Source organism: Enhydra lutris, unplaced genomic scaffold (genome assembly GCF_002288905.1).
Source record: "Enhydra lutris kenyoni isolate GAN:26980312 unplaced genomic scaffold, ASM228890v2 scaffoldscaffold3, whole genome shotgun sequence".
NCBI lineage: Eukaryota > Metazoa > Chordata > Mammalia > Carnivora > Mustelidae > Enhydra > Enhydra lutris.
In genome coordinates this window covers 56,226,167-56,236,784 of record NW_019154087.1, presented here as the reverse complement: position 1 = coordinate 56,236,784, position 10,618 = coordinate 56,226,167, and positions in this window count along the sequence as shown.

Here is a 10,618-nt window from a genome sequence, read left to right as displayed (position 1 = left end):
AGAAAGAGAGATCACAAGTAGGCAGAGAGGCAGGCAGAGAGAGAAGGAGAAGCAGGCTCCCTGCTGAGCAGAGAGCCCGATGCAGGGCCAGATCCCAGGACCCCGAGCTCATGACTAGAGCTGAAGGCAGAGGCTTAACCCATTGAACCACCCAGGGTGCCCCAAATCTTTTTTTCTTTTAACTATTTTTTTTAAAAACTATTTTGAATAATAGATCAATAAAGTTGAAAGGGACTAATTAAAGTGAAAATTAGAAACAATGGAAGACCATCAACAAACCCAAAGCTGATTTTTTGAAAAGATAAAAATCAAGAGGCAATAAATTGGTAATGAGTACAAATAGATCAACTTAGCTTGGGATTTAAAATGTATGCTCTTTCCACTATTCCACTGCCTTATTTTGGGTGATGGGGAAGGTTTAGAAAGGGGACAATCAGGAACAAGCATGATGATGTCACGAAAATGGGCAAAAGAATATTATAGAGATGGCTTCCTGGGTGACCATGTTGGTTGAGGAATATTAAGGAACCAGAAACTGGCAGGGACAGAGCAGGGCAGGGATGCTGGGAGTGCACTACTGATTTTTCAATCAACAAATTATTTTCTCACAGAAATGATTTTATGCTTTTGAATGGGCGCTGGTTTTCTTGGTTAAGGAAGCCAGTGAGCTGCGCTTTCGAGAAGGGTAAAGGGGGAAAGGCTGAGCTGTGACTGGCTGTGGGGTATGGGACTCCCCCTATTGCTCACTGCAATTATTGTTAATGGCAAAGACTTAATGGTATTTCAAAAGTGGCCATTTGAGAGGTGTACCACTGAAACGCAAAGCAAGACAGTTTTCGTTTTTTGTCTTTTCTGCTTGGGATGAAACATCAATGTTTTATTCATAATGAACTCACCCACTAAAGCTAGAATTAGACTACTATTAACCACCTCCAACACTGGTCCAAGCACCATTTCTTCTTTCCTGGGTTATCCCAACAACCTCCTCATTTCTCTTCTTGGTTCTAAACTTGCTTCCTCCAGGCTATCCTCAACACAGCAGCCTGAGTGATCCTTTTAAAACATAAACGTGCCGCTTTTCTGCTCAAAACCCACCAGTGACTTCCCATCTCATTTAGTGGCCTTAGAATCATGTCCCACACAACATACTATTCAGGCCCATGCTGCTTCTTGACCTTATTTCTTATTATTCTTCCACGTATTTACTGTGCTCTAGTCATCCTGAATTCCTCGCTATTCCTACAGGCCAGTTACAATCTCTCCTGAAGGATTTGCACCGGCTATTCCTTCTGCTCTGTCAAATAAACAAATAAAATCTTTAAAATAAAATAAAATGCTCCACAGAAACTATGTGCTAAAGTATGACTTTTAATCAATACTGTATACACAGTTAGTCTGTTTCTCTAATCAGGAATTCACATCCAAGGATGGTCAGGTGGCGTTCTAATGGCAAATTCAAGCTCCAAGTGCTACCATATTGCTTCATTTTATCTTAGTCCTTTTTTTGTTGTTGTAGGTTTCAGCATTTTATTTTATTTTTTTAAAGATTTTATTTACTTATTTGAGAGAGAGAGACAGCATAAGCAGAGAGATCAGCAGAGGGAGAGGGAGAAGCAGACTCCCCTCTGAGCAGAGAGCTCAACGCAGAAGGGCTCAATCCCAGGACCCTGGGATTATGACCTGAGCCCAAGGCAGATGTTTAACTGACTGAGCCACACAGGCACCCTCTAGAACACATTTGAGATAGTCATTTACTTAGCAGGCAAACTCTGTACGTTCATATAGCCTTGTTGGTAAACCAGTGTTCCCAGCATTCTTTTTAGGTGTTCTGATCTTGCACCAACGGTTCACTTGAAGCAAACACAATTCCATAAAGGCAGAATTCATCTAACATTATACTTACTGTGAGGCCACCAGTGTCCTTAGAATCGACGGCCAGAGAGTTTGGGAATTCCAGGCTCATTTTTCATTGGGTATAGACTACAGTGTTCCCTAGCATTATTGTCCTATCCATGCAAGAGTGTGAATAACTCTAATCTTTCAGTAAAATCATACATGTCCAATACCACTAATTTCATCAAACTCACCCCATTTTTTATGTCCATTATAATCCGTTAGTTTAATTATAGCTTCAGAATATATGAGAGATTAAGATAACTGAAGTAAATATATATCTATATCTATATATCTGAAGCAATGTTGCAGCACTTGGAGCTTAAGTTTGCTATTGGAATGCCACCTGATCATCCTTGAATGTGAATTCTTGATTAGAGAAACTGACTCTGTATGCAGTATTGTCATGCTTTAGCACATTGTTTCTGTTGATGCATTTTATTTTATTTTAAAGAGAGAGAGAGAGAGAGAACCAGAGAGCACAAGCAGAGGGAATGGCAGAGGGAGAGGGAGAAGCAGGCTCTACTGAGTAGGGAGCCTGATGTGGGGCTCAATCCCAGGACCCTGGGATCATCCCCTGAGCTGAAGGCAGATGCTTAACCGACTGAGCCACCCAGGCACCCTCTGTTGATGTATTTTCAAACACATGTCAGACATCCTAACAGTAGATTTCACAACAAAAAATGCTAGAAATATGTAACAATTATTTCAAAACCAGAAACTGAGAAACTTTGTTAAATACCAGGATAGACTAAACATACTTTCATACTTGAAAGTCTCGAAAAGGGGTGCCTGGCTGACTCACTTGGTGGAGCACGTAACTCTTGATCTTGAGGTTGTGAATTTTTAAGCCCTATGTTGTGTAAAGAGATTACTTAAAAATAAAATATTTATTAAAAAATATTTTATTTATTTATTTGACACGGGCAGAGAGAGCACAAGCAGGGGGAATATCAGGCAGAGGAAGAGAGAGAAGCAGGCTCCCCAAAGAGCAAGGAGCCCAATGTGGGACTCAATCCCAGGACCCTGGGATCATGACCTGAGCCGAAGGCAGATGCCCAACCTACTGAGCCACCCAGGTACCTCTAAAATAAAATCCTTTTTAAAGTCTCAAAAAATTTATTTCCCATGGACCACTATTAGGAAGCTACTGAAGGGCCTTGTCAATGAAAAACAACCTTCAAATGTAAAACCATACGGAAACACAAAAATCAACTCAAGAGATGCCAAAGGCATTCCCAAGATGTTCTATGAGCAGCTGGCTTCGTGAACCGGTCTGCATTAGAAGTCACAGGGCTCCTTGAGAGTAGCTGGCAAAATCAAAGTGGCAGAAAGCTAAGTATGTTAAAACTGAGAAATCTGGAGAACTGTAGGGACAGTTTGGGGATGAACTAAGGATAAGGACATGGGAAACAAAGGCAATGAGAAATAGAACTGTTTTAACTATGGCCAAGCAAAGTTGTAGAGAAACAAAATATTATTTCATATTATATGGCTAAGAGGTGAATGGCACTAACATAGTCAAAATATCTTGTAAACATCAGAAAACATTCTATAGAAAATGAAGAATGCTATTAGGAGAGGACCAAAGAATGACAACTGCTCTAAATTCCAATCTTCCAAAGTAAGACATTAAATGATAATATCAAAAACTGAAAAATATATAAGTACTATTGTTAGCCTGTTATTTAGTGATTATAAACAGCCTAAGAACAAGAATTGAGAAGTGGTGGCCTCTGAGAAGCTGGCAATAGTGGCTGTAAAATAATCTTGTAAACAATACAAATAATTGAAACATTAAAACTAGATTTAAAAATAAAGGTGAGTCAAATCCCTTCTGTAAAGGAAATCAGATGAGCTTTTTTTTTTTAAAGATTTATTTATTTATTTATTTGACAGAAAGAGAGAGACACACACACAGCAAGAGAGGGAACACAACCTGAGCCCAAGACAGATGCTTAATGACTAGGCCATTCAGGTGCCCCCAGATGAGCTATTCTTTTTTTTTTTTTTTTTTTAAAGATTTATTTATTTATTTGACGGAAAGAGAGAGAGATCACAAGCAGGCAGAGAGGCAGGCAGAGAGAGAGGGGGAAAAGCAGGCTCCCTGCTGAGCAGAGAGCCCGATGCGGGGCTCCATCCCAGGACCCTGAGATCATGACCTGAGCCGAAGGCAGAGGCTTAACCCACTGAGCCACCCAGGCGCCCCCAGATGAGCTATTCTTAAAGTACAAAATGCTCCTGATCCCAGGGGCGTGGGAGTGAGCCCTACATCCGGCTCCCTCCTCAGCAGGAAGCCTGCTTCTCCCTATCCTACTACCCCTGCTTGTGTTCCCTTTCTCGCTCTGTCAAATAAATAAAATGCTTAGCTGCACTGAGTTTGATAGGAGGAAGGGGAGACTACACCTGTAGTCTTGGTATTACTGAGGGTGGCAGCTGGGAACATTGTCTTTAATCAACCCTATAATGCAGATTGTTTTTCAGTTTTAAAGATAAGGAAACTGGTTCTAAAACCTAACAAGTTCGAAGAACTTCAAAGCCCTTTTGGTGTACCTAGTATATGGGCTTCCTCCAGAGACCACATAACTCTTCAGTGCAATCTCCAGTCCGTGAAACACACTCGTCAGGTCAGTCACAAAACTTAATGGCTTCTTGAGATATGAAGCTTTTAAGTCAGTACAGGTCTCTCATTGGCTCAATGTCTCATTTACTTCTACCTGAACCATCTCACAGGGAACCCAAAAGTGTTCTTGGGCTACTATGTGAACTAGAAGGGTTTTCATGGAAATGAAGCTACAGATGCAAACTTGCTTAATATTCAGTATTCTTCTGAGTAATCTTGATGTCAGGAATACCCCGTGGAAGTCATGTGAGTTAGAATGTTTAGTTTTCCCTAAGGTATCCCACTGGTGGGTGTTGTAGTAGTTTTAAAGACTTCAATAGATGTAAAGGCATACATGGATCAGGCAATTCAATAAACGTGTCAGTTTTCTCAAACTTGATTTATAGCTTCAATGCAATTTCAAATAAAATCTCCAAGTTATGGTTTTTTAAAGATTTTATTTATTTAACAGAGAGAGAGAGAGATCGGAAGTAGGCAGAGAGGCAGGCAGAGAGGGGGAAGCAGGCTCCCTGCTGAGCCCCTGAAATCATGACCTGAGCCAAAAGCAGAGGCTTAACCCACTGAGCCACCTAGGCGCCCCAAGTTATGGTGTTTAATATGGCAGGCTAAAATTTGTATGGAAGAGGCCATGAGTTGTCAAGGTAACCTTGAAGAGATGAAAACTGTCACCAGGTACTAATGAGAGACCTGCAAGAGTATGGTATTGGGATAGACCAAGGATAGACAAACAGACCAGCAGAACATATTAAATGTAGATACAAGTGGTACCTGGGGAAATTATGGACCTCTCAATAAATGGTGTTATAACCATTAGTCATCCATACATTATGTATAGTTAATAAGCAGGACCCATCCCCAAAACAGAATCAACTTCCAAGTAGATGATTAGGTGTACATATAGATTATTTAATGGCCCTGGAGTAGAGTAGGGGAGGATTTCCTAAAGAAACCAAACCTCTGGGGCACCTGGGTGGCTTAGTTAGGCATCTGCCTTTGGCTCAAGTCATGATCCCACAGTCCTGGAATGGGGTCCCTTGTCGGGCTCCAAGCTCAGCAGAACATTTGCTTCTCCCTTTCCCTCTGCCCCTGTTCATGCTTACTCTCTAATAAATAACATCTTCAAAAAGAATTCAAACCTCAAGAAAAAAGATTGAATCAAACTTAACTAAGACACAGTAAGAGTGAGATAAATTTTGAAGAAGATACCTGCAGTGAATGTAATTGCTACAGGACTAAAATCCAGAAACTAAAGAGCTCTTATAAATCAGTAAGACACACTAACAGGAAAACAGGTGGGGGGTTAACAGGTATTTTACAGAAGAAAAACTAGTGATTATTAAACTACAAAAATATACTCTATTAGAGATCATGGGAATAATTAAGACTGGAGAGAACATTTAACATATTGCAATTAGTAAAAAAAAAAAAAGTATGTGTATATATATAATTTAAATCAAGTACTCTTGAGGCAGAGCAATGAAAACATATATACACTGTGGGGGGGGTATAAATTGGCACAACACTTTGGAAAGTAATTTGCTATTATAAAGATGAAAGTTTAGTAACTCACTCCCCAAAGAAACCAGATGCATAATTTTCATAGCAGCTGTTTGTTGAAAGTTTCAAACTGAGTATCAGAAGTAGAATGAAAACGAAGTACAACTTTAAGCAAAAACATGACAAATCAAGTTCATGAACATGTTGAATGAAAAATATTCAAGACATGATTAATCAACTTTATGTAAAACTCAAATATATGTGAAACTAAAGAGTACACTTATGAGCTTTGAATAATATACAGAATTGAATAACTATATTGTGCACCTGAAATTAACACTGTTAACCATACATGTTGTAATTAACTATGTTAATTTTAAAAACATGTGGAACAAATTAACATACTGTTTGCAGATATAAACATACATAGTAAAAGGTCAGGAAACAACGGACTATCAAATTGAAAATAGCAGAGGTAACTAGATAGGACCAGGAAGTGAAGAGGTTGGGATTGAAAAGGGGCATAAAGGAAACCTCAAAGGTGTTGGTAATGTTCTATTAACATTAGGGCCAAGCATACATGAGTTTTTTTTCATTATGTTCGATAGTCCTATTTTGTTAAAAGTATAAATATGTATAAATTGTATATTATTTACAGAAGATGAACTAAATAGTATCAGTGGGGAAATGATAAAAGAATATTGAATTGCCAGTATTTTTTTTTAAAGATTTTATTTATTTATTTGACAGACAGAGATCACAAGTAGGCAGAGAGGCAGGCAGAGAGAGGAAGAAGCAGGCTCCCCGCTGAGCAGAGAGCCCGATGCGGGGCTCGATCCCAGGACCCTGGGACCATGACCTGAGCCGAAAGCAGAGGCCTTAACCCACTGAGCCGCCCAGGCGCCCCTGAATTGCCAGTATTAAATAATTTTATGTAAAGACTGAGAGGTATCCTAAGTAATAAAAAAAAAAGAGGGAGGAACATGTGGGATGGAGTAACAGGGTGATGGGCATTAGGAACACATGATGTAATGAGTCCTCTTTAATGGTGTTATATACAACTGATGAACAACTAAACTCTACCTCTGAAACTAACAATACTCTGAATTTAAATAAAACAGAAAAAAGTAAGAAAATCAAATAAGGAAATAGGAGCAGTAAAATGACGGGTAAAACCAATCATAAAATGTTAAGAATTAGCATTGTGCTGGAGGTCCTAGTCTGTGCAATCAGGGGGAAAAAAAAAAAGGAAGAAAGAAGAAAAAGAAAAAAAAAAGGAAAAGGACTTAGACTGTCAAGTAAGCAACTAAAATGTCTATTTGAAGGTAACAAAATCATCTTTGTTGAAAACCCAGTGGACTGTACTTGGGCATAACACTGACAGGATGTTGTACCATGTATACTGAAAACTACAAACATTGCAGAGAGAAGTTATAGTCAAATAAATGGGTACATGGATTAGAAGCCTCAATATTGTCAAGATCTGAATTTTATGCAAATTGATCTAGATTCAATACAACTCCAATCAAAGGCTCGGCAGTGTTTCTTTGTTGTTGATACAGGTCTAAATTTTATGTTATCTACTGAGAGATTCAATTTTCAGAATAGAGAACGCCTAAGAAAGAAAACCTACAGGGCTCAAGCAATTAAGCATCTGACTTTGCCTCAAGCATGACCTGAGGCAAAGGGTCCGCACCTAGTAGGAAATCTGCTGTCCCTTACCCTCTGCCTGTCCCCCACCGCCAGCTCATGCTCTCGCTAACAAACTCTGAAAAAGAACGAATGAACAAACGAACCTAGAAGATCTAAATCAAAAGGGATTGAGAAAGAGATCAGTCCCTAAAATGAAATGAAGGATGGTAGCTTAAGACAGCTATAGGTACAGTGTCCAAACAGGAATAGAGGGATTTTTTTTTTCTACTCCTACATTCCTTCCCATTATTATTAACATAGATTGTTTCAGGGGTACAGGTCTGTGATTCACCCGGCTTACACAACACACAGCGCTCACAACACATTCTGCATCACAACACATTCTGCAACGTCCACCCTCACCCCACCCCAGCAACACTGTGTCCTAAGATTAAGTCTCTTATGGGGGACGCTTGGTTGGTTCAGTGGGTTGGGCCTCTGCCTTCAGCTCTGGTCATGGTCTCAGGGTCCTGGGATTGAGTCCTGCATCGGGCTCTCTGCTCGGAGGGGAGCCTGCTTCCCCCCTTCTCTCTGCTTGTGATCTCTGTCAAATAAATAAAATCTTAAAAAAAAAAAAAAGTCTCTTATGGTTTGTCTCCCTCTCTGGTTTCTTATTTTCTCCCATTCCCCTATTCTTAAGTTCTGCATTATCAGAAGGAAGATGACTTACTGTGTTTACCTAATGTCGTAAGTATATGCTGCATGTATATGGTGGGGGTATTACCTCATATTCCATAATACTAAGTCAACACACAAGATAAAAAGAACAAAACATGTTAGAGAAATATTGACGTAAACAGAATAAAGTGGAAAGGGGCTGCCTTTACAGAGCCCGTAGTCCTGGAATGGTCATGTCTGCCTTTCATAAAGTGTGTGTGTATGTATAGACAAAATGTGTGTGTGTGTGTGTGTGTGTGTGTGTGTGTATATATATATATATATATATATATATATATATATATATAAGAAAAATATGTATGCAATACAGAAAAAAATACTGGACTTTTATTGACAATTACTCTCCAACTGATCCCATAATGTATCTGTAAAACAGGCATTATAACCACATTTTTAAACATTTTTCATTTAAATTTAATTAAACAAATGTATTATTGGTTTCAGAGGTACAGGCCTGATTCATCTGTCTTATATAATACCCAGTGCTCACTACATCATGTGCCCTCCTTATTATCAATCACCCAGTTACCCCATCCCTCCACTCCCCTCCCACAACCCTGTTTGTTCCTATGATTTTAAGACTCTCTTATGGTTTGTCTCCCTCTCTGGTTTCATCTTTTTCCTCTCTTCCCCTATGATCCTCTGACTTGCTTCTCAAATTCCACTCATCAGTGAGATTTATGATTACTATCTTTCTCTAACTGACTGACTTCGCTTACCACAATACCCTCTAGTTCCATCTACTTTGTTTCAAATGGCAAGATTTCATTCTTTTTGATGGCTGAGTCATAGTCCATCATACACACATATATACACACACACTTCTTTATCTAGTCATCTGTTGATGGGACATCTGGGCTCTTTCCATAGTTCAGCTATTGTGGACACTGCTATGAACACTGGGGTGCAGGTGTCCCCTTTTTGTATCTTTGGAGTAAATACCCAGTAGTACAATTGTTGCCTTACAGAGTAGCTCTATTTTCAAACTTTTTGGGGAGCTTCCATACTGTTTTCCAGAGTAGCTGCACCAACTTGCATTCCAACGATGTAGGAGGGTTCCCCTTTCACTATATCCTCGCCAACATCTGTCATTTCCTGACTTAATTTTAGCCATTCTGACTGGTGTGAGGCAGTATCTCATTGCGGTTTTGATTTGTATTTCACTGATGATAAGTGATGTTGAGAACATTTTCACATGAAATTGCTACTGCCACTTGGATGTCTTCTGCCATTTCTTGTTTGGACTATTTGTTCTTTGAGTGTTGAGTTTGGTAAGTTCTTTACAGATTTTGGATACCAGCCCTTTATCTGATCATGTTATTTGCAAATACTTTCTCCCATTCTGTGTCTTTCGGTTTTGCGGTTTTCTTTGCTGTGGAAAAGCTTTTGATCTTGATGAAGTCTGAATAGTTCATTTTTGCCTTTGTTTCCCTTGCCTTTGGAAATGTGTCTAGCAAGAAGTTGCTGCAGCTGAGCTTGAAGAGGTTACTGCCTATGTTCTCCCCTAGGATTTTGATGGGTTCCTGTTTCACACTGAGGTCTTTCATTTTGAGTCTACTTTTATGTATGGTGTAAGGAAATGGTACAGTTTCACTCTTCTGCATGTGACTGTCCAATTTACCCAACACCATTTGTTGAAGAGTCTTTTTTCCCACCGGATGTTCTTTCCTGCTTTGTTGAAGATAAGCTGACCATAGAGTTGAGGCTCCATTTCTGGGCTCTCTATTCTGTTCCATTGATCTATGTGTCTGTTCTTGTGTCAGTACCATACTGCCTTGATGATTACATCTTTGTAACAGTTTAAGTCTGAAATTGTGATGCCACCAGTTTTGGTTTTCTTTTTTTAACATTCCTTTGGCTATCTGGGGTCTTTTCTGGTTCCATACAAATTTTAGGATTATTTGTTACAGCTCTGTGATAAAAGTTGATGGTATTATTTAAAAAAATAGTTGATAGTATTCTGATAGGGATTACACTGAATGTATAGATTGCCCCAGGTAGCACAGACATTTTAACATTTGTTCTTCTAATCCATTATCATGGAACATTTTTCCACTTCTTTGTGTCTTCTTCAATTTCTTTTATGAGGGCTCTGTAGTTTTCTGAGTAAAGATCCTTTATCTCTATGGTTAGGTCTATTCCTAAGAATCTTATGGCTTTTGGTGCAACCGCAAATGGGCATCAACTCCTTAATTTTTCTTTCTTCTGTCTCATTATAACCACATTTAAAAGAAA